General features: G+C 46.5%; 1 protein-coding gene across 26 annotated transcripts in view; it reads right to left on the bottom strand.

Moving 5' to 3' along the window:
- Nucleotides 1-20,910, bottom strand: part of ZMYND8 (zinc finger MYND-type containing 8) — a 145,917-nt gene that overhangs the window by 94,877 nt on the left and 30,130 nt on the right. For 5 of the 26 annotated variants that reach the window (XM_023550341.2, XM_064276164.1, XM_023550346.2 and 2 more), the window contains exon 1: nucleotides 7-7,530. The exons of the other annotated variants lie outside the window; for them this stretch is intronic. The gene's annotated coding sequence lies outside the window, so the exon portion shown is untranslated. Of the gene's footprint in view, nucleotides 1-6; nucleotides 7,531-20,910 lie in introns of those variants that run through there. 26 annotated transcript variants of the gene reach the window in all.

A 20,910-nucleotide genomic window follows, 5' to 3' on the forward strand; every position in this document is an offset into this window, starting at 1 on the left:
AAATACCTGCTGGATTCAGCGTCCTTCGGAGGTAGAAGACGGCAGGTCAGCATTTGGACTGAAAAGCTGACCAGCTCCCATGGGGGCTCAGTCTCTGTTGATGACAGAAAGGTGGGTTTTTTTGGCTGGGGCCGTGTCAATGAAGCCAATCTTAGGGTCCTTTCCAGAAAGCTGAGTCAAAGGTTTTTTTGTTTTTTTTTCTCTTCTTCTTTAACGATTTAATTCTGACGAGGATCTATTGCTAAACACATTTCATCTACAAACTTGGAATGGTGACAAACAGCCATCAGAGACTGAATCACCAGAGAGATGGTTCACCCTTGATCTGAAAGGACCCTTCTGCTGGCTTCTCGTTACTGTAGAAAGACAGCAACCCACCGCCCACCCCTCTAATAAAAATAAGTCTGGTTTTGAATGAGTTAGTGTGGGCGTGGGAGGAGGGCTGTCACAGGGAGAGAGGACACAGCAATGACTCAGGAAAGCAGCTTGGCATGGAGCAGAGAGCAGCAGAATGTTCCCCCTCCTTGCCACATTTCAATGAATTCTTAGTAACACGGGAAAGTCTACTGGGTATGAGGAACCCAGCTGGTGAGGCAATCTCTCCCAAACCTGTGTCTTGCTGAGGAGGTATGAACGGCCAGAAATAACCCCACTCAGTACTTCCTAAACATTCTTTGACTTAAGGGATGCCTTCTTTCAAAATAACCTGGCCTCTCAGCTTTCCTGGACCGCGGGTACTAACAGCGAAGAGTTTCTTTCAGTATTTACAATGTACTAGGCACTTCTCAAAATGCTTTACAAGTACTTCTCTCTAATTCGCTTGTCCAAGGTCACACAGCTACTAAGTGGCATGGCTGGGATTTGAACCCAGGCAGTTTGACCCAAGGTCCATGGGTGGCACAAACAGCTGGTGCTCAACTCATCTAAAGGTTAGCAATTCAAACATAACCCAGCGGCACCATGGCAGAAAGGCCTGGCAATCTGCTTCCAAAAAGATTATAGGCAAAAAAAAAAACCACGGAGCAGTTCTATACTCAAACACATGGGGTCGCCGTAAGTCAGAACCGACTCATTAACAATGAGTTTGGTTTTGTTTCTAGTCTGACCCAGAGGCCTAAACTCGTAACCATAACACCATACGGCCTCACGTTGGGAAGAGCCTTTTCTTCAGCTCTGTAGCTAATGGACTTCTGATTTAGGGCCTGTGTGTTAACAGTACATTGTAGGGCTTCAAACTGGTTGTTTTGGTTCAAACCCCTGCTGAGAATTTGCATTTCCACCCCAGATACACTGAATCAGAATCTACAGTTTAACAAGATCCCCCAGGTGATTCTTATGTATAATAAATTTTGAGAACCACTGCTCTATTAGTGGTTCTCAAAACTGGTCCCTAACCAGCAGAATTAGCATCCCCTGGAACACATTAGAAATGCAAATTCTTAGCAGGGGTTCAAACCAGACCGAACTGGTTAAAAGCCCTGATACAGTCTCATTTTGCCTTTTTTTCTCAACTGCAGTTGGGGGTATTGGGGGTGGGGGACAGGGTTTCCAACAGGAGCTTCAGGAACTGGAGGAAGGCAGGAAATGGTGTTTGTGTCGCCCGCTAAGGACATCATTCTCTCAAAGGCAGTGCCCAGGAAGCTGGTTTACCTCCCATTCTTCAAACTGTGGCTCTAGAACCTGCCCAACACCACGAAATAGGCCTGGGGGCTCCCCAGCCCCCCTCTCCCCGACACTCAACTCCTTCCCACCTCTATCCGGGCCTTCTCTGACAAGCCTCACCAGGCACCCACTCCTCCCACATCCGGAGCCTGAGTCACAGCACTCTGCATTCTCCAGGGTCCAGGAAATGACACACCATTACAGGGAATTGTCTCCTCCCTGGAGGGAAAGGGCCACAGCTGAAAGGCCGTGCGCTTCCCCATGAGGACCACCCCTGTGGTGTTTTCGTGGGTGTTAAATTTCCTTAATAATGCCCACAGCCAAGAAAAAAGAAATTTGGTTAATAGGTAAGGCAGAGTCTTACACCACAGAAGTAGAGCCACCAACTGTCCGGTTTGCCGGGGACAAACGGAGTTTCCTGGACAGTCCAGGCAACCCAGAACGAGTTGGTCACCCTACACAGATGTCAGGAGTGAATGCTCTGCTGGACCAGGTCAGAGATGATAGAGACAGTACACAGTGGTCAGTATTCGAATCCAGAGTCGAGCTGCCGAATCTAGTTCCGCTGCTTCCCAGCAGTATGACTTTAAAAAATGTACTTAACCTCTCTGTGCCTCAGTTCTTAAGGTGGAGAGAATGGGACCTGAAGGATTAAACAGGTTAACTCACGTAAAGCTTTCAGAGCAGTACTTTATACAAGTAAACTGCTTTTCGAAAGCAAGGATCTCCTCCTCCTCACCCCCAGCACCACCACTCTGCTCCCCCCAAAAAAGAACTTGATTTTTCAGAGGAGCATGTTAAATCAACGCCCCAGGTTCAAAGATACAGAAATGCCAGCCTATCTAGGCTGGAGGCTGTAATCAGCCCAGAACACTGTTTCTCCATTTCAGTCAGGTTTCCTCAGTAACTGCGCAGGCAGGCAGGGTCAGAAGCAGAGGCGCAGGCATTGAGTGCAATGGCAGGCGGCACTCCCGGTAATCACCAACCCTCTCCACGGCCTACTTCAAACATGACCACACACTGCTCTTCCAAAAGCAGCAAAGCAGAGAATGGTTAATCATTTCAAAGGGTTCTGCAAAGACACAGAGCAGGTACCCAAACAGTCCTCCCTCCCCAGGAATCTCAGGGCCGGCCCCAGCCAGCAATTACATAATAATGAAACAAAAGCCTGGAATTTCCTCCTGGACAGGAGCAGAGATGAGAAATCCCAAGAAAAGGATGAAGGAGGGGAGGGGAGAGAATTTTTCCTTAGAACACAGAAGGCTTAAGCTGAACAGGAACATGGGAGTGAAGACAACCCGGGAGCAAATTATCAATCACGTGTTCATAGGGCAAACATCTAGACCCAGAGTCGTGGGGACAGGGCTGGGCCTGCCACAGCTACAGGCCGTGCCATCTCCTCCAGATAGGCTGCACTAGGCCAAGGGGTGCTTCTAAAAGGCCTGATACATGTGAGTCGGAACATCTCATTCAGAACCAGGAAGGCAGGGTGGGAGTGGAAATGAGACTGTATACCAAAAGGGTCATCCTCAACTTGGGAGAAAAAAAAGCCATTTCACCGGGAATCTCGGGTACCAGGAAGGCAAAGAAAGCAAGGGACAGGGGACCAGGGCTGAGGCTCTGAACCCTGCGAAGGGACGCTTACCTGCCATTGAGAAAGCTCAGCTGTTCAGAGGCCCTAGCCTCTCTTTTTTAAGACAACAGAGGCTCCCACATGGCAGGCATTCCTGCTTCCGGATCCTCCTCGGCCTCTCCCACAGGGAGGAGGAAGACGCAAAGAGGATAGGCTAGGAGTCACCACTTACCAGGCCAGCCCTGGTCTTGTACACATTAGATCGGGGCAAGGACACTGTCACCTCCCTGACGTGCCTGCATGTCCCCGGGCTTTTGCCTCTAATTTATCACCCTCGACAGACAGCAGCTCGGCTAAGACGAAAGTCTTCAGCACATTACACCAAAGAGCCATTTATCTCACGGGATGAGAATAAACAAATCGCAGTGGTTCTGCTGATGGAAGCGAGACTATCGGGAGAGAAGATGAGGTGGGGGATTGTGGTTTATATTTTGAAGGCTTTTTTAATTTTTCAATAATTATTTCGAATTACCTTTCATTCTGATGTGGCTCTCCTAGAAATGAGAAAACCATCTTGTATACTCGAGGCATAATCCGTTCCCACTCTACAGGCTTTCTCAATAACGCAGAAGTGGTGATTAAAGGGCACATTCATATGTAAAAGGTAAACTGCCGAACTCTCCTGGCAGGACAGAAATTGCTTCAATCCAGGGAGAAGAGGCTGATTTACAAATGAATTCCATGTTTAGCCTTCAACAATCACACAGGCAATTGCCATCACAGCCGCCCTTTCTCCTTCTCGGCTGGGATGAGGCCTTTTGGAAAAAGGACAACATCTCAACAGGAATTTCCTGGTTCAAGAATGCCAAGCTAAGTGAAATTTTATCCAGCTGGGGAGGCAGGCACCAACTCCCTATAAGACACCACTGGCTCTGACCCACCCCCTCAGCAGCCAAACCCCCAAGACCAACTACCAACGTATGTACATATTTGAGGCCTTTAAAACTCTCCACAAAGAGAATGTGGAGTAACCGGTTGCCGTGGCCCTTAGAGAGTAGCTGGCTCAGGACAGCCTTTGCTGGAGGAGCTGGTTCTGGCGGCCACGACACAACTTCATTTTTTATCCAGGCTGCAGGGCAATGCTGTGGCTGGCCCCACCCCACAGCAAGGCTCAGGTTCTTCTGGAAACTCAGGGGCTGGTGGCTTTCAAACTACAACAGGGAATTACAGCACCAGAGGGTCAATTGAGAAAAAAAAAGACGATTCTGTGCCTGCAGCGGCTGAAGCACAGAAGTGGGCTGAGAGAAAAAGGGAAAATAAAGAGGCTTCAGAAGTGGGCAGATGAAGGAAGAGGTACCGCTGGTAACCAAGCAACGTTCCCCACACACCCTGGGCAAGGGGGTCTGGCCTCTCCAAAAGTCACCTTAATGACGACAAGAAATTCTCTACTAAGGCAACATGGAAGAAGGGACAGGCCTCCGGGTCACCTCATCACGTCCCTTTGGAAGACGGTCAAAGATTTCAGGCCCAGTTGTTAGCTGCTGTTGAGTCAGCTTTGACTCACGGCAACGCCACATACGGCAGAACGAGACGCTGCCAGCCCTGCACCATCTTCACGATCTAGAGTACGCTAAAGCCCATTGTCGGAATTGCTGTGCAGTGTCGTCCAACCTAGAGGGCTCATCTTCCAGTACTGTCTCAGATAGTACTCTATTGTGATCCGTAGGGTTTCCATTGGCTAATCTTCAGAAGTAGATCACCAGACCGACCTTCCTAGTCTGTCTTCATCTGAAAGCACAACTAAAACCTGTCCACCATGGGTGACCCTGCTGGTATTTGAAATACTGATGGCATAGCTTCCAGGATCACAACAACATGGAAGCCAACACAGTATGAGAAACTGACAGGCCCAGAAAACTGCTTAAATCCCACTGGTCAAAAAAACACTCACGATTATTCAGCTACCAGTAGGGGGATTCTAAGAATGTGTCCTGTAGCCTACAGGTTCATGAGTGCACACAGAAAGGTGGGCGGGGGCACCGCTGCAATCTGGCCTGCAGAAGCCACGGGCTGGACGCAACATCAGAGTCCATTAGGGTACTGAGATGCAATAAATCGTGTTGAGTCATGTAATGGAGTAAAGAAGGAACTAGGTCTTTATGGACTGGCATGGAACGAAATACAAAAGAAAAATGGGCCAGAAACATAATCTGTGTGAAAGAAATATGGGCTGGGAGAGTGGGGCCCTGGGTTTGCAAAGGCCTGGAAGAACACACAGAAAACCAGTACCTGCAACACACATTTGACTCCTCTTTGAATTCTTTTAATCATGCTCACATGTACCTATTTAAGGTGTTTTTAAATGGCTATAGGTTGATAACTAATACTTATGAAGTTTTCACTACATACCAGGTACTGCACTGGCCAGGGACCACATCTGCATCCCTGTGAAAGGTCGGTATATGCTTCCTGCATCATGTACCACACTTTTAAAGCGTTAGGGTGTTCAGAGCAGTGTAAGGGAGTGGTTCTCACCGGCGGTCCCCCAGGGAACACTTCACAAAGTCTGGAGACACTTGTGCTTGTCACAACTTGACGAGAGAGAAGGTGCTTCCGGCCGCTAATCGGCAGAGGCAGCCCCCCACAACAAAGAATTAACTAGCCCAGATAACAATAGTGCCTAGGTTGAGAAATCCTGGTGTAAAGAAACTTCCAGAGAGTTGCCAGGCAAGTCCAACCTTGTGTAAATACACCACCCACAGCGGCATCTGCACCCAGTAAGAAGGAGAACGATGCCCAGTGTTTCACTTGGCAGCCCTGACATCAGATTTTCAAAGGCAGGAAAACAATGAGTCCAACGTGTCAACAAACAGTACCTGAGCAACTACTAGACATCTGGCCTACCAGGGAAAATCTGCTAGATAAGGCCCTGCCCTCATGGGAAGGTGGCCAGAATCAAATAATCGTAAAAATGGCTACCTGCTGTTGAGCACTTATCACTGTGAAGCACTGTTCTAAATACATTTACCAATTTAATTACTCCTCACCACACTTCTACAAGGAGGTAGGTACTGTCAGTATCCCCACTTTATTGAGGAGGAAACTGAGGCCCAGAGTGAAACAGGCCCAAGATGTTGTAGCTAGAGAAAAAAAAAAAAAAACCTGTTGCCATTAATCGAGTCGATGCTGACCCATGGGGGCCCCCTGTGCTACACCGTTGAACTTCCCCATAGGGTTTTCTTGGCTTTAATCATTTTGGAAGGAGATTCCCGAGCCTTTCTTCCACAGTGCCATTGGCTGTGTTTGAACTGACAAACTTTAGGTCAGCAGCCAAGTGCAGACTGGTTTCGCCACCCAGGTACCCTGACGTGGCTAGTAAATACAGAATAACCAAGAAACTGCAAATAGAAAGCTTGGCAGGAGAAATACACATGAATACACACTGGGGGATAAAGGGCAGCCAGGGAAATACATACGTATTTCCTTCTCAAACTGGGTTCAAGTGATTCAAAGCTACTGTTTATTGAGAAGTTACTTTATGTATTTCCCAACAATCCCATGAGATCCAGATGGTGCTTTTGTCCCCATTTTTTAGGTAAGGCTCAGAAAGGCAGTCATTTATGTGCTCAAAGCCACACAGGGATATTACTGTGCTCAGAACTCTACCTTGGCAGGGTCCAACTCCAAAGTCCTTAACTGCACTGATCAACTGTCTACTCTAGGATTGAGAGCAATCCAGTAATTCTCCATCACAAAGGACAAGCTTAGCACTGGCCAATGTCATGTCAACACAGCTTATTCAGTGTAGGCTCTGGTGTCAAACCACCAGATCTGAATTCAAACACTGCCACCTGCCAACTGTGTATCTATGTGCAAGTCACCTCTATGTGCCTCAGTCAATTCAGCTGTAAAATGGGTATAATATAGTACCTTCCTAAAAGGGCTGTTAGGGTTACAAGAGATGATGCATGTAAAATGAACGGCACCTGGCACGTCAGAGAACAATTACCCATTACTGTTGTTACTACCCAGTGGGAGAAGGTGCCAGAGCAAAGAGGCATAAACCCAGAAATCTCAAACAAGTTTCCCCCAAATCTTTTGTACCTTTACCATGGTTTGCACCAGACTAGCTCTTCCCAGACTGTTTGTGAAAAGGGTTCCCCAGGTGAAACACAAAACGTTCTCTCAGGTGCACTAGTTCAACAAGCCAGGCTCAAACTCTCCCCAGGTGATATCAGGATTTCCTGGAAGATCAAGGCAGGGCTCTCCAGGTAGCCCACAATCCCAGCCCCACCCTCCCTGACTGAACTTCTTCCCCAAAACTCCTCCAATGCACTTTCCTCCCTGCTCCAATGAGACTCATCGAGCCTGGGAGAGAGCTGGCCAGAGAGAATTCCTGGCTCAAGCAGCTCGGTGGCCTTGGGCAGATCACTTCACCTCACTGAGTTCTAATTATCTATAAACGCATTAAGAGTGCCAAACCTTGCAAGGTCTGATGAAAGCACCTCTGAGGGACCTGACACACCCCAGGTGCTCTACAGGGTGTATCCCTGCCCCACCCACCCCACTTCTGCCTGTTCAAGTTTAGGCCAGCCTTCAAGGTCTCACTCAAAGCCTGCCTCAAGCCAGACGCTCACTGGTATTAAATATCGACTCTGACCTTCCCAGTTGCCACCCTGGTCCAAGCCCTGTTGATTATTCACTGGCTGGCCTGTTTCCAAGGAGCCCTTGTGGCACACTGGTTAAATGCTCGCTGCTAACTGAATGGTTGGCAGTTTGAACTCACCAGCCACTCCGTGGGAGAAAGATATGGCAGTTGGCTTCATAGATTACAGCCTTGGAAACCCTATAGGGCAGTTCTACTTTGTCCTATAGGGTCGCTATCACTCAGAATCGACTTGATGGCAACGGCTTTGGTTTTGGGTTTTGGCCTGCTTCCTCACTTGCCCAACTATAGTTGTTGCTAGCTGCCATCAAGTCAGCCCCCAACTCACGGCAACCTCACACACAACGCAAGAAAATGCTGCCTGGTTTGGGGTCATCCCCATGATCGGTTATGGATCAGACCATTGCGATCCATAGGGTTTTCGCTGGCTGATTTTCAGAAGCTAATCCCCAGAGCTTTCTTCCTAGGCCATCTTAGTCTAGAAGCGCCACTGAACCTATTCAGCATCATAACCCACTGCCGTTGAGTGGAGTCTCACTCATAATGGCCCTACAGAACAGATTAGAACTGCCCCATAGGGTTTTGTAGGCTGTGATCTTTCCAGAAGAAGACTGCCACATCTTTCTCCCACAAAGCCGGTGGTGAGTTCGAATCACTGACTTTTCGGTTAGCAGCCAAGCATCTAAACACTGCGCCATCAGGGCTCATTCAGCATCACAAAACAAACTCACCGCCGTCAATTCCAACTCCTAGAGACCCCGCAGGATAGAGGAGAACTGCCCCATAGGGTTTCCAAGGAGCGCCTTGTGGATTTGAACTGCCAACCTTTTAGTTAGCAGCCACAGCTCTTAACCACTGTGCCACCAGGGTTTCCAGCACGATGACAACGTGCAATTCATCGCTGGCAGATGAGTGCTGTGGCCGTACATGCAGTGCATGGCCAGGAATCGAAGCCAGGACTCTCGCATAGGTAAGAATTCTCCCACCGAACCCCCACCAATGCCTCATCCCATCTACAGCAGCCTTCTTAAAACCTATATAAGACATTGCTTAAACCCCTCCAAAGGGTTACCACAGTTCTTAGAACAAACACCTAACATTTTATCAAATGCCCCAAGTTATCTGGTTCTGCTTACCTTTCTCTTCCATTCACTCAACCTCAACCACAATGGTTCTTTCTGCTTCTCAAACAAGCCAGCCTCATTTTTACTTGCTGGCCCCTCCATCTAGAATATTCTTTCTCCTAACATCCCATAGCTAGCAACTTCAGCTCTTGCCTCAAATGTCACCTCCCCAGAGGCCTTCCCTGACTACTCCAGCCTCCCATCCCCTTATTACACTGTCCAGAAACTTTCTTCTTCATGGGTCATCTCTAGCTGAAAATTATCAAAAATCACTTTATTGGGCAACCTTTTAAAACACTGTAGTTTATTCTCCCCGAACTGTTAAATAAAATACATTTATATACCATCAAAAAAAATTATTTTCTTTCTTTGCTAGTTTACTTGTTTATGTCTCTCTCAGAAAGTGGCTCCATCTGGGCTTGTCTGTCCTTTGCTGTGCCCCAACGTCTGGCACACGGCCTGGCTCAGAAGCGTCCCATAGCAAACACCTGACGATGGCATGAGCAACAGGAGAGAGTTAACAAGACTCCAAGGTGTGCCTGACTCACAGGAAACTCCAGTTTTTCTTCCCCATTCTAAGAATTCCTCCTAGCAAACCAAGAGGGCAGGAAGGCTATGATGTCAACAGGGAAGAAGATTACACAAAAGGAAGCCTGGTCATTTCAGTCTGAAGAAGAGAAACCACAGAAGAAAATTCCCTTTTCAGCAGGTACTAATCCATTCTAGTTTCCTGCCCAGCGAGCCCATTTCCCTCAAAAAGAAAAAACCATTGCCATCAGTTGATTCCGACTCATGGCGACCCTCTAAGATAGAGTAGAACTGCCCCATAGGGTTTCTAAGGCTGTAATCTTTACGGGAGCAGATTGCCAGGGCTTTTCTCCCACAGAGCCGCTGGTGGGTTCAAACCACTGATATTTCGGTTAGCAGCTGAGTGCTTAACCATGGAGCCACCAGGGTTCCTGATTTCCCTAAAAAAAAAAAAAACACCAAGCCCATTGCCATCAAGTTGATTCCACCTCATAGTAACCCTATAGGACAGGGCAGAACTGCCCATAGGGTTCCCAAGGCTGTAATCTTTACAGAAGCAGGCTGTCATATCTTTCTCCCTTAGAGCAGCTGGTGGGTTCGAATGGCAAACCTTTCAGTTAGTAGCTAAGCACTTAGCCACTAAGCCACCAGGGCCTCTTGTTTCCCTAACAGTGTTCCCTAAATAAGGATTTATATCCAGAACGTAATAACTGCAAAACCAAAGATGGGAAACACAAGAGGTTTTCTCGAGCCACCCATCCCAAAGGTTCCCCCATTCTCCATGTGGAGAGCTATTTTTTCAGAATTATCTTAGGCGTGAAAAGAGTGACCTCACCTTAGAAAATATACTCCCTGCTAAGAGACTTCCCACATGTTACTATACTGCCAAATTTTTTTAGTCATGGTTCTTGGCTTTTCTTTTCAGATCCTTTTATGTCTGAGGCTCTCTTTTCTAACACCTCCTTGATACTCCACCAGTTTCTGCAATTCTGCCAGCGCCAGGTAAAGCAAGGTCCCCTCCCACAGGTATGTTACATCTACGAATGCTACGATGTGGGCTGAGCCTCAAAAGGAGAATGGAAAAAATTATTTTTCAAGTTCATATTCCCTCCACTCCATTCAATGGGCATGAGATTCGAGAAATTAAATCCACTCTTTCCTCTCTCTGTCTTGGTTCCCTCAGGCCTCTCATAATGTCAGCATCCGGCCAAGTCTGAGATGAATCTAGATTTTAAGACATATATTTGTCACACAATACAGCCCCTCAGTTCTCACCAACTATTACTGCAGCTGGTACCAACCCGAGAATCAACAGCCTGATCCCCAAACTGAAGCTTGGAGATGGGTAGTAGAGGGCCTTCAAGGAGGTGGGGGGCATAACCAGGTCAAAGTCCCAAGGAAGAGAGCCGTAGTGCCCGTAGATGAGATGAACCAGTGACGTAGAAGGGAAGCAATCAGTGGCAGGAAGCTCAGTCTGGGAGACCCAACAGCCATGGCCTGGGCTGGGGGTGGCCAACTAAAGGATCACAGTCTCATGCAGCCCACTCACAGCTGAGTGTTACTTTTAAATTTTGAAGAAGTTGCCAATATTTAAGAATTAGGGGGAAGAGCACTTTAAAAAATCCATATTTCTAGCTTCTCTTTAAAAAAAAAATCAGAAGATCCAGCCATACATGGCAACAATCCTTCGGGCTGCTTCCTTGGGATAGAACTCAAGATGTTCCATTTGCCAAGGTCATCATTACTCTTAACTTTTAGGTAATTAGATGGAACCATAAACGTCCCTTCAAGGCTGTCATAGGGCAGGGAAAGCAGAGAAGGGCAATAAGATAAATAGAGGGATCAGAGCTGGGGGATGCTTTATTAGGATGGCCAAGTTCTAGAAAGTTCAATTCCGTTTGTATATATTTTTATAAGCAGAGTCGGGGGCTATAAATGAAAACACATCGAACTGCTGAGAGAACTTTTGGCTTTTTCTTTGTGTACTTTGATTTATTGCAAGATACGCACTGATTTTAGAACTTGAAAGGAAATAAGCCATTTTTTTTTTCTCTTAACGTTAATTATTTTATAGTTCTTAGAAGATATCCTTCACACAAAAAATATGTATTGAGCACTTAGTATTCATGACCAAGCCGTGTTAGTCAAAGAGGAAGGAGAGACTGACTGGTCCCCACACCAGTCTACTAGATGCAACACACAGGTAAATGAATTATTACTGCGGCATGCTAAAGGAGCCCTGGTGGCATAGTGGTTAAGAGTTTAGCTGCTAACCAAAAGGTCAGTAGTTCGAATTCACCAGCCGCTCCTGGGAAACCCTAAGGGGCAGTTTACTCTGTCCTATAGGGTCGCTATGAGTCAGATCAACTCAATGACAACGGTTTTTTTAGCACGTTGATGCCAGGAGAGAGGAGCAGCCCATTTCACTGGGGTATCCTATGGAACTTTGCCCCAGCCAGTACCAAGATGTCAAGAGGCCTGGAGCAGAGGCAGTTCAGTGGGCCTGGATAAGAAATGCCAACTGGAGAAGCCAGAAAGATGGCCATATTCTCTGCAGAACTATGCAGAGGAGCAGGCCCAGGAGGGTCTGATCAAGCAAAAGTCAGGTTCCAATACAAGAGTCATTTATTGAGCAGGTCCCCATACTGTACTAGTTCTTGGCAGACATTTTTACCTACCACATCAAGCACGGCACTCACCATTACCCAGTGAATCTACTAAGGCTATAGAGCAACACTGCACAATAGAACTATCTATGATAAGAGCAGTGTTCTACATCTGTGCTTTCCAATACAGCACCACGTGTGGCTACTGAGCACTTAAAATGTGGCTAGCTCGACTCAGGAACTGAATCTTTTGTTTTATTATTTTAATTAATGAAAATCTTATCATACACACACAGCTAGCTAGTGGCTACCAAGTTTGCGGTAGAACCTTAGTATTAACAGACAAGAGAGTAAGCCAGGTAAGCAAGCAAGAATACTTCAGAATCCTCCACCCACCGCCCCCTAACTTGCCTCTAGGGATCTGGTAGTTGGTCTTAAAAGCAGAATAATTCGATACCGAGAAATGCATACATGAACTTGCCTTCGATTCTAGTCTAGCTTGGAAATTCTCGAACTTTTAGTATGCATAAGAATTCCTGATCAAGGCTGATCACTGTACTTTCATGGGCAATTTCAGGGACTTTCAAGGGTGATTTTGACTTTGGAACCTGGACTCCTGGTTGGTGCAAATGGTTAACGCACTCAGTTACTAACAGAAAGGTTGGCTGTTTAAATGTACTCAGAGGTGCCTCAGATGAAAGGCCTGGCAATCTACTACTGGAAAAAATCAGCCACTGAAAACCCTATGGGGCACAGGTCTACTCTGACACTTGTCAGGTTATCATGAATTGGAATCAACTTAAAGACAATTGGTTTTTTTCAAGGGTGATCTTGACCTTGGAACCTAAAAGCTCCAGTGTAGGTGAGGCAAAAATGAGAGGCTGGGTCTCCTGGGTCTCCAAGGTGCAGAGGGGAGAAGAGGAGAGTCCTCAGGGAGGCCGGTCAGCAAAGGTGTGACTCTGCCAGGAGCAAGTGGGAGGGCGCATGTTGCAGGAACAGCACGTGGCCTGGCAGGCTGCACAGAGGGTCAGGCTCTGCAGGGACCCAGCAGGGCTGACCCCAGGAATGGAAAGGACAAGTGGAACAACGCCTTGGAGCTCCACTGAAGACTGTAGTCTTGAGGAGCCGCTGGAAACTGAAAGCAGGGGAATGGGACAATCAGGCCTGTGTTTCTGAAAGATCCCACTGGAAGCCGTATTAATATGTTGGGAAGGAAAGAAGTCGGAGGGAAGGGAACTGTTTCAAAGAGTACCATGTCCCCTGGAGAAAAAGAAAGACAGGCCACCAATCGCTTCACAGACAGCAGAAATTTGAGCTTGGATAATTATTTCCAGGCACTGGATTATGCTGGAAACAAAGCCATCCTCTCTAGCCGAAAGCCGGCTTTTACTTCAATCTCCAGGATAAAAGTTCTATCCATCAGCTCTACAAAGTCAAGTCATTCATTCTTTCAAAGGTATTTATTTATTGCTCACTGACGGGCACAGAGAGGAAAGGATGAGCAAAAACAAAAGGTGGGCCTCCCACTCATTTGGAGCCTTAAAACTGATGAGGTGGGAATGAGGAGAGGAAGGAGAGGGCATTTCAGGTATGAGCAAAGGCCCTGTGGCCACAGACAGTTCTACCAGGATCTGGAAGGTCAGCGTAGCTAGAACAGAGAGAGAGGGAACATGGCAAGAATGGAAGCTGGGGAGGCAGGCAGGGGCCACCGCCCACGATCATTACAGGATTTTAGTCTTCATTCTAAAACCAGTGAGAAAGCACTTAGGACTTTAAAGTAACACAGTGGCCTCAGCTGACGTGTCTTTCAGAAAGATTGGGAGTGCAGGTATAGGGAGAGATGGTGAGACCAACTAAAATACTACTGCAGTTCAATGGTGATAGTTTGGAGATATTGAGGATATAATTTTTTTTTTTTTTTTTTTTTAATGATTTGGTGCTGATCTGTCAGAGACTGCAGAAACTCTGACAGTACGACCCCCAGACACCCTTTTAACTCAGTACTGAGGTCACTCCTGAGGTTCACTCTCCAGCCAAACATTAGACAGGTCCATGGAGCAAACGATAACACATGTGAGGAACATGCTTTGTAGTTCAATCATGTACACCAGACTAAATGTGCACACCAGCCCAAAGGCAAAGATGAGAAGGTAGGAAGGGACAGGAAAACTGGACAAATGGAAACAGGAAACCCAGGGTGAAGAAAGGGAGAGTGTTGACACATCGTGGGATTGGCAACCAATGTCACAAAACAATTTGTGTATTAACCGTTAAATGAGAAACTAATTTGCTCTGTAAACTTCCACCTACAGATTTAAAAAAAAAAAAAAAAAAGTTAATACAACTATAACCATTACCTGTCAAGTCGATTCTGACTCATAGTGACCCCACAGGACAGAGCAGAGCTGCCCCATAGAGTTTCCAAGAAGCAGCTGGTGGATACGAACTACCGACCTTTTGGTTAGCAGCCAAGTGCTTAGCCACTATGGCACCAGGGAACTACAGAAAATAAAACTGATCTATGTTTCAAAAAAAAATGATCTGGGGACGCAAAGGATGGAAGAATCAAGAATGATTCTTAGACAATGGCAGGATGTTGGGTTCATCTGTCACAGAGAAGCAGGTGTTTTATTTCTTGGGTGAAAGAGGGGGTTGAAATGTAAAGTTGGCTTTGGACATGTTGAGTTTGAGATGGCCATGGTCAATAGGTAGTGAGGTCAGGCAGCAGCTGACTATCTGCATCGTGACTCAGAAGAAATGGGGGTGGGAAATATAAAATTGTGAGTCATAAAGGTACAGATGTGGGTGAGATCACCCAGGGAAAGAAAATGCTGGACGAAGGAAACATAGGGCCTTTGACCAAGCTTTCAGTGACTCCAATACTTAATGGTTGGAGAGAAAAGGAGAAGGAAGTGACAGGCAAGTAGAAGGAAAACCAAGAGTGTGGTGACAAAAATGCCAAAGGAAGAGACAGTGTCCAGCTGAAGAATGGTCAACAAAGTCCAATACTGCTGAGCGATCAAGTGAGATGAGGACTGAAAACCTCATGGAAGAAACCAACATGGAAGTCTTCAGGAATCCAAGAAGAACGGTTAATGTGAAGGGACAATGGTAGACACAAAGACGGAACTGGCAGAGGACCAAGTAGAAGGTGAAGAAACCAAGACCTGAGTATAGACACTTCTCCTAAGAAGTCTGGCTTTGAAGAAGAGACCACAGGCAGAGAAGTCTCTAGTAGGAAAAATGGGATGTCAAGACAATAGATGTGGGAGAGACCTGAGCATGTTTAAAAGTCTAAACATTCCTCAAAGGAATCGCTGGGTGATACAAAGGGTTAATGTGCTAGGCTGCTAATTGAAAGGTTGGAGAGTCGTGTTTACTCAGAGGTACCTCGTAAGAAAGGCCTAGTGATCTACTTCTGAAAAATCAGCCACTGAAAATCTTGTGGAGCACAGTTCTACTCCTGACACGCCTGGCGTCGTTATGAGTCAGGATCCACTAGACAGCAGCTGGTGGCAGACATTCCTCAAAAGGTTAAACATACCCCATGACTCTGCAGTTCTACTCCTCAGTCTATACCCGAGAAAAATGAAAACATACATCATCCACACAAAAGCCAGTACACGAATGTTCATAGCAGCATGGTCTCCAATAGCCGATATGTGGAAACAACCCAAACGCCCATCAACTGATGAAAGGATAAACAAATGTAGTACACCTATACAACAGAAAGTTGTCCAGACACAAAAAGGAATGAAGCTTGATACATGCTACAACATGAATAAACCTTGAAAACATTGTGCTAAGTCAAAGAAGCCAGACACAAAAGGCCATGTAACGTATGATTCCATTTACATGAAACGTCCAGAACAGGCAAATCCACAGACAGAAAGCAGATTGGTGGTTGCCAGGGGCTGAGGTGGAGTGAAAGCTAACGCGCACAGGGCTTCTTCTTGGGGTGATGAAGATGTTCTAAAATTGACTGTGGTGAGTTTCATAACTCTGGGTACATATTAAAAACCACTGAATTAAACACTTTGAGTGAATCGTATGGCACATGAATTATATCTCAAAAGCTTTTAAAAAAAAAAAAAAAAAAGCCTAGGAAAGGCAGGATCTCTAGGAGGCTGGGAAACGGGACCCTGTAACATCACACATTCCCACCACAAGAAGGATCCACCACCAACAAGACAAAATGGAAGTATTACTGAAACCTTCGGGGCGGGGGGCCGGGGAATCGAAATCCTCAAGAGGACTCAGACCCTGCTGGTGCAATGGTTAACCACTCAGCTTCTAACTCAAAGGTCAGCAGTTGGAAACCACTGGCAACTCCACAGGAGAAAAGACCTGGTGATCTCCCCCCATAAAGATTACAGCCTAGGAAACCCAATGGGGCAGTTCTACTCTGCCCTACAGGGTCGCAATGAGTCAGAATCGGTTCCACAGCGTACAACAACAGACCTGGTTGTTTTTTTCTACCGGCATTTAGAGGAGAGAAAAAGTACACAGTTATTTTAAAATAAAGGTTGAAAAGCTTTGGTCACAGTCTTCTAGAATACTAAGAATAGCTACATAAAGGGACATACATGGGACAAGCTTCAAAAATGGAGAAAGCATACGGTTTTCAACACATAAACCACAAAGCTAAACTGTACAGATGTCGCCTATAGGATTCCATGAACAGCTCCCCAGAAGATACTACACTGGCCAAGAGAAGGGAGCTCTGTGGTTTGGAAATCCATTATCGAACACCTTCAGCATTCCAAAACATTTTAGATCTTGTTAGGAGGGGAACAAGGCTCTTCGTTACCTAACTGGCAAATTCTTCCCATTGCCTAGTACGTGGATGGCAAATTAGAGTTAAAAATACTGACGCTCATTTTTCCAAAAGAAAAATTCTCAGCACTTCTGCATCACACTGATTGCAGAGTGTGTATGGTTATATATTCTTAAAGAGTTCCCTTGAAAAATGACAGAAGGTTTCTATCTCACAGCCGTCCTCATAAACAATCCCTTTGTGAAACAGTTCTAATTTACATACAACAGTGAGAATGAGGATCCTGTACTAATTAAGGTCTGGGGCTAGTTAGCAAATTGCTGTAATTGTATATTCTCCAGCATCCTGTCTCTGAAAACATATCCATAGCTGGGCAAATCTCAGCGAGAATGATACTGTTCAAGGTTTTAATATCTTGGGCTTCCGCTGCATCTGTGCAGGGTTTCCAAGTGTCTCCAAGCGGCTGGTTCCCCTGCGTGGGTGACATTACATAAACATTTTTAAAAATGGTTTCGGCTTTGGCAGCCTAGTACTTGCACACCAGGATTGTTACTGCAAACTGCACCCGCGGCAGAGCAAGAGACAAGCAGCCCAGACAGGGGCATCTTTGTATGGAAAGGTGAACTCGGGGAACCCATCATTTTTCAAGACTTCAAGCCCCTGGCCTTGGAGGCGCTTGTTCTGATGCAGGCGTGGTACAGCCAAAACCCTGCAAGGAGCTGTGCTGTGACCAATCTATTGCAAAGAATGCAAACTGACAGCCCTCCACCACACTGACCTGGCCGTGAGCTTTGTTGGGTGCATGCATGGAACTGCACAGGCCACAACTCCAAATTAGGCAGTTTTACAGAAAAAAAAAATTTGACATGGCAAACATGGGGTGAGCCACCTTCCAGCAGGACAGGGATCAGACGGAGGCACGCCTCCCCTTGCTGCAGCACTCTCCCATTCAGCAAAGCCCCCAGCACCTCGAGATGCCAGCTATACTCACTCCTCTTACCTGTTAGGCCCTACACACATTTGGGTTGGAGGCCATGGGATACAATTCATGCTTAGGAGCAAATGTTTAAAATCAAAGATAAACCTTGACCCCAGTTCTCCACTTTACACCACGTCATGAATCTCTCTGAGCCTCAGTTTCCTCCTCTATAAAATGGGAATAACCAGATACCTATATAAGCGTCAGATGAAATAGTCTGCCTACAATACCTCGCACCAGTATTAGCTACACAGATATACCTGGCATCTCGATGGCACTTCCAATTTATGCTTGAGCATCTTTGAGCCATTACCCTCGGACACAAATGTCAACCTGACATCTTGAAAGCTTGAAAGCTTTGTCTCCTGAGAACTAAAACGCTCCAGTAAATGCCAAAGCTGGTGGAATGGCAATGACTGACTTGGGAATTACTCAGTTAATAAGTAAGTATGTGTCAGCTACAAAACCTGAAAGGTCATATGGACTAGATGTAGGTACAGGACTAAAGAATTCTGAGCCAATTATTGTCAGTTTCTAAGTTTGCCAAGTACAGTATAGCTCAACCAACCAACCAGTTGCCATTCAGTTGATTCTGACTCATGGCAACCCATGCATATAGCTCAAAATAAAAAAAAAAAAAAAAGTTGCCATGGGGTCAAATACACCTCACAGCAACCCTCTATGACAGAGTAGAACCGTTCCAGACAGTTTCCAAGGAGTGGCTGGTGGAGTCAAACTGCCGGCCTTTGGTTAGCAGATGAGCTCTTAATCGCTACGCCACCATAGCTCCAAGTGAGGAATAATGTTGCCCATTTCCCAAGATACCTGAGTGGTCACTTGGTCTCCTTTTAAGGAACTATGTCTTTCCCAGTGAGGGCAGTGTTGGTGGGTCCAGGTGTCCAGACAGCAGCCCTTCCCTAGCCAAAGGGCAGACACATGACATGTGACAAGCATCCTACAGACTCTGCCCTGTTGTCATGAGAAGATGTGGACAAGCCCCGTCCTCCAGAGTACCCTGGTTCTCCAGCCTTCCCATCAATGTCAGGAGCAACCTTCCAGCATATCCTTCCTGTCCAAAATCAGCCAGGCTGGTTTCTATATTGCCCATTACCAAGAAGCCTGAGTGAGGAGGTGTTTTCCTGAGTACTGAAGCATTGATTTTCCCAAACCACAAGAAAAGCAGGCTGGAAGGATAAGCATGTATTCACTGAGTCCTGATCATCACACCATGTATGGACTTTGAGATCATTCGGGCTGAAAGAGAGAAAAGCCTTTCTCCCAATCATCCTTCTTAAGTGTCACATTTTTTGACCTTGCTGTTTTCAGCTCTTGGAACCTCAGCAATCCAAGATCCTAACTCCGGGTCTTTGCACATGCCATTTCCTCACCTGACCCAAAAGGCTCTGTCATAACAAGCTGTGGGCCCCTCTGTTAGAAAGGGGCTCTGGGGACAGAAGCAGCCATGCTCACATGGCTACCCGACTGGGACAGATGGGAGCTCAGCCCACACAAAGCCACCCAAGGCAGTCCTCGGGGAGAAGGAAAGTTCTTCTCAGAAGCTGGGGGACCCCTGCAATCTCCACCACTCCTACATAAACTAGAGGCTCCAAAGTCTCTAAGAAAATTAGTCCAACAGCTGCAGAACAGCTCTGTTCAAATATCACAGAGGCCAATAGGACAGGACGCTGGCAGGGAAGTACAAAGCACCAAAACCCTAGACTCAGAGAAGCAAATTTCTCTCCAGTCCCAAGCTTGCCTGCTGGGTGACCCTATCTTCTTCGCTGTGCCTCCGCTGAGCAGGGAGTCTATCTGGGAATGGTTTGCATATCTACCTCAGTGGCTCCCTCCTGGAGGGTGTAAAGTAGTAGGGCCTCCACTTTATGGGCTTATCAACAAGGGCTCCTTGTCCCTCTTCACCCCAATTTTAATCACAGTTAACAGTTTCAAGCACTCACCATGTCCCAGGCACCTCTGAGCACCCTGCATGAATAAGCTCATCTAGTTTTCACCATAACCCTCTTTTATCTCCATTTGCAAGGGGTGAACTGAGCTACAGAGAGGTTGAGTAACTTGCCTGAGGTCACCCAGCTAGGCAAGAGGAAAGCCAGAGTTGAGCCCAGGGATTCTGGCTCTAGAAACTGGGATTTTTTTAAACCTCTATATGCCATCCTGTCGAGGAGAGGCAGACAAAGTGGTCTACGTGCTGGGAGAGAAGGTGCTTGCATTCTAGCAGGGGAGACAGCCAACCAACAAATAATACAAGGTCATGGACAAGAACTATGAGGAAACGAAGGAGTGATCGAGGGAGCTTCTGGAACACTGGCATGTTAACTATCTCGATCTGGCTGCTGGCTGCATGAGTGTATACGTGGGTTAGAGGTCATCAATCTGGACACTGTGGACAAGTACACTCTATACACGTAGCTCTCTTATGTTACACCTGAGATTAAAAATGAATCAGGAAATAGTAAACAGACGATGGGGAGCCGGGTCTCTCACTGGGAGTGAGGTTACAAATAAGCAAAGGGAGAAAATTAAAATGATCCATGTGGTAATAGATTAGAGTTGGGACAAGTGTATAAACTCACATTTAGCTTAATGCAGATACAGGTGGATACACACAGAAGTTATTGATATGTGTATTTACACAAAGGCTCCCTGGATAGAGCCAATGGTTTCCACTCAACTAGTAATGGAAAGGTTGGCAGTTCACACCCATCCAGGGACTCGGAGGAAGAAAGGCTGTCGATGCGCTTCTATAAAGATTCCTGAAACCAGACCAAACTCGTTGCCATCGAGTCCATTCCAATTCATAGAGACCATATAGGACAAAGCAGAGCTGCCCACAGGGTTTCCAAGGTTTATAGAAGCACATATGGGGTCGCCGTGAGTCAGAATCAACTTGACAGCAATGGGTGAACGTGCATAAAGGTTAGTATTAACCAAAAAAAAAAAAAACCCGTTGCCACTGAGCCAATTTCCAGTTCACAGCGAC

This window comes from Loxodonta africana, chromosome 24 (genome assembly GCF_030014295.1).
Source record: "Loxodonta africana isolate mLoxAfr1 chromosome 24, mLoxAfr1.hap2, whole genome shotgun sequence".
In the NCBI taxonomy this organism is placed as follows: domain Eukaryota; kingdom Metazoa; phylum Chordata; class Mammalia; order Proboscidea; family Elephantidae; genus Loxodonta; species Loxodonta africana.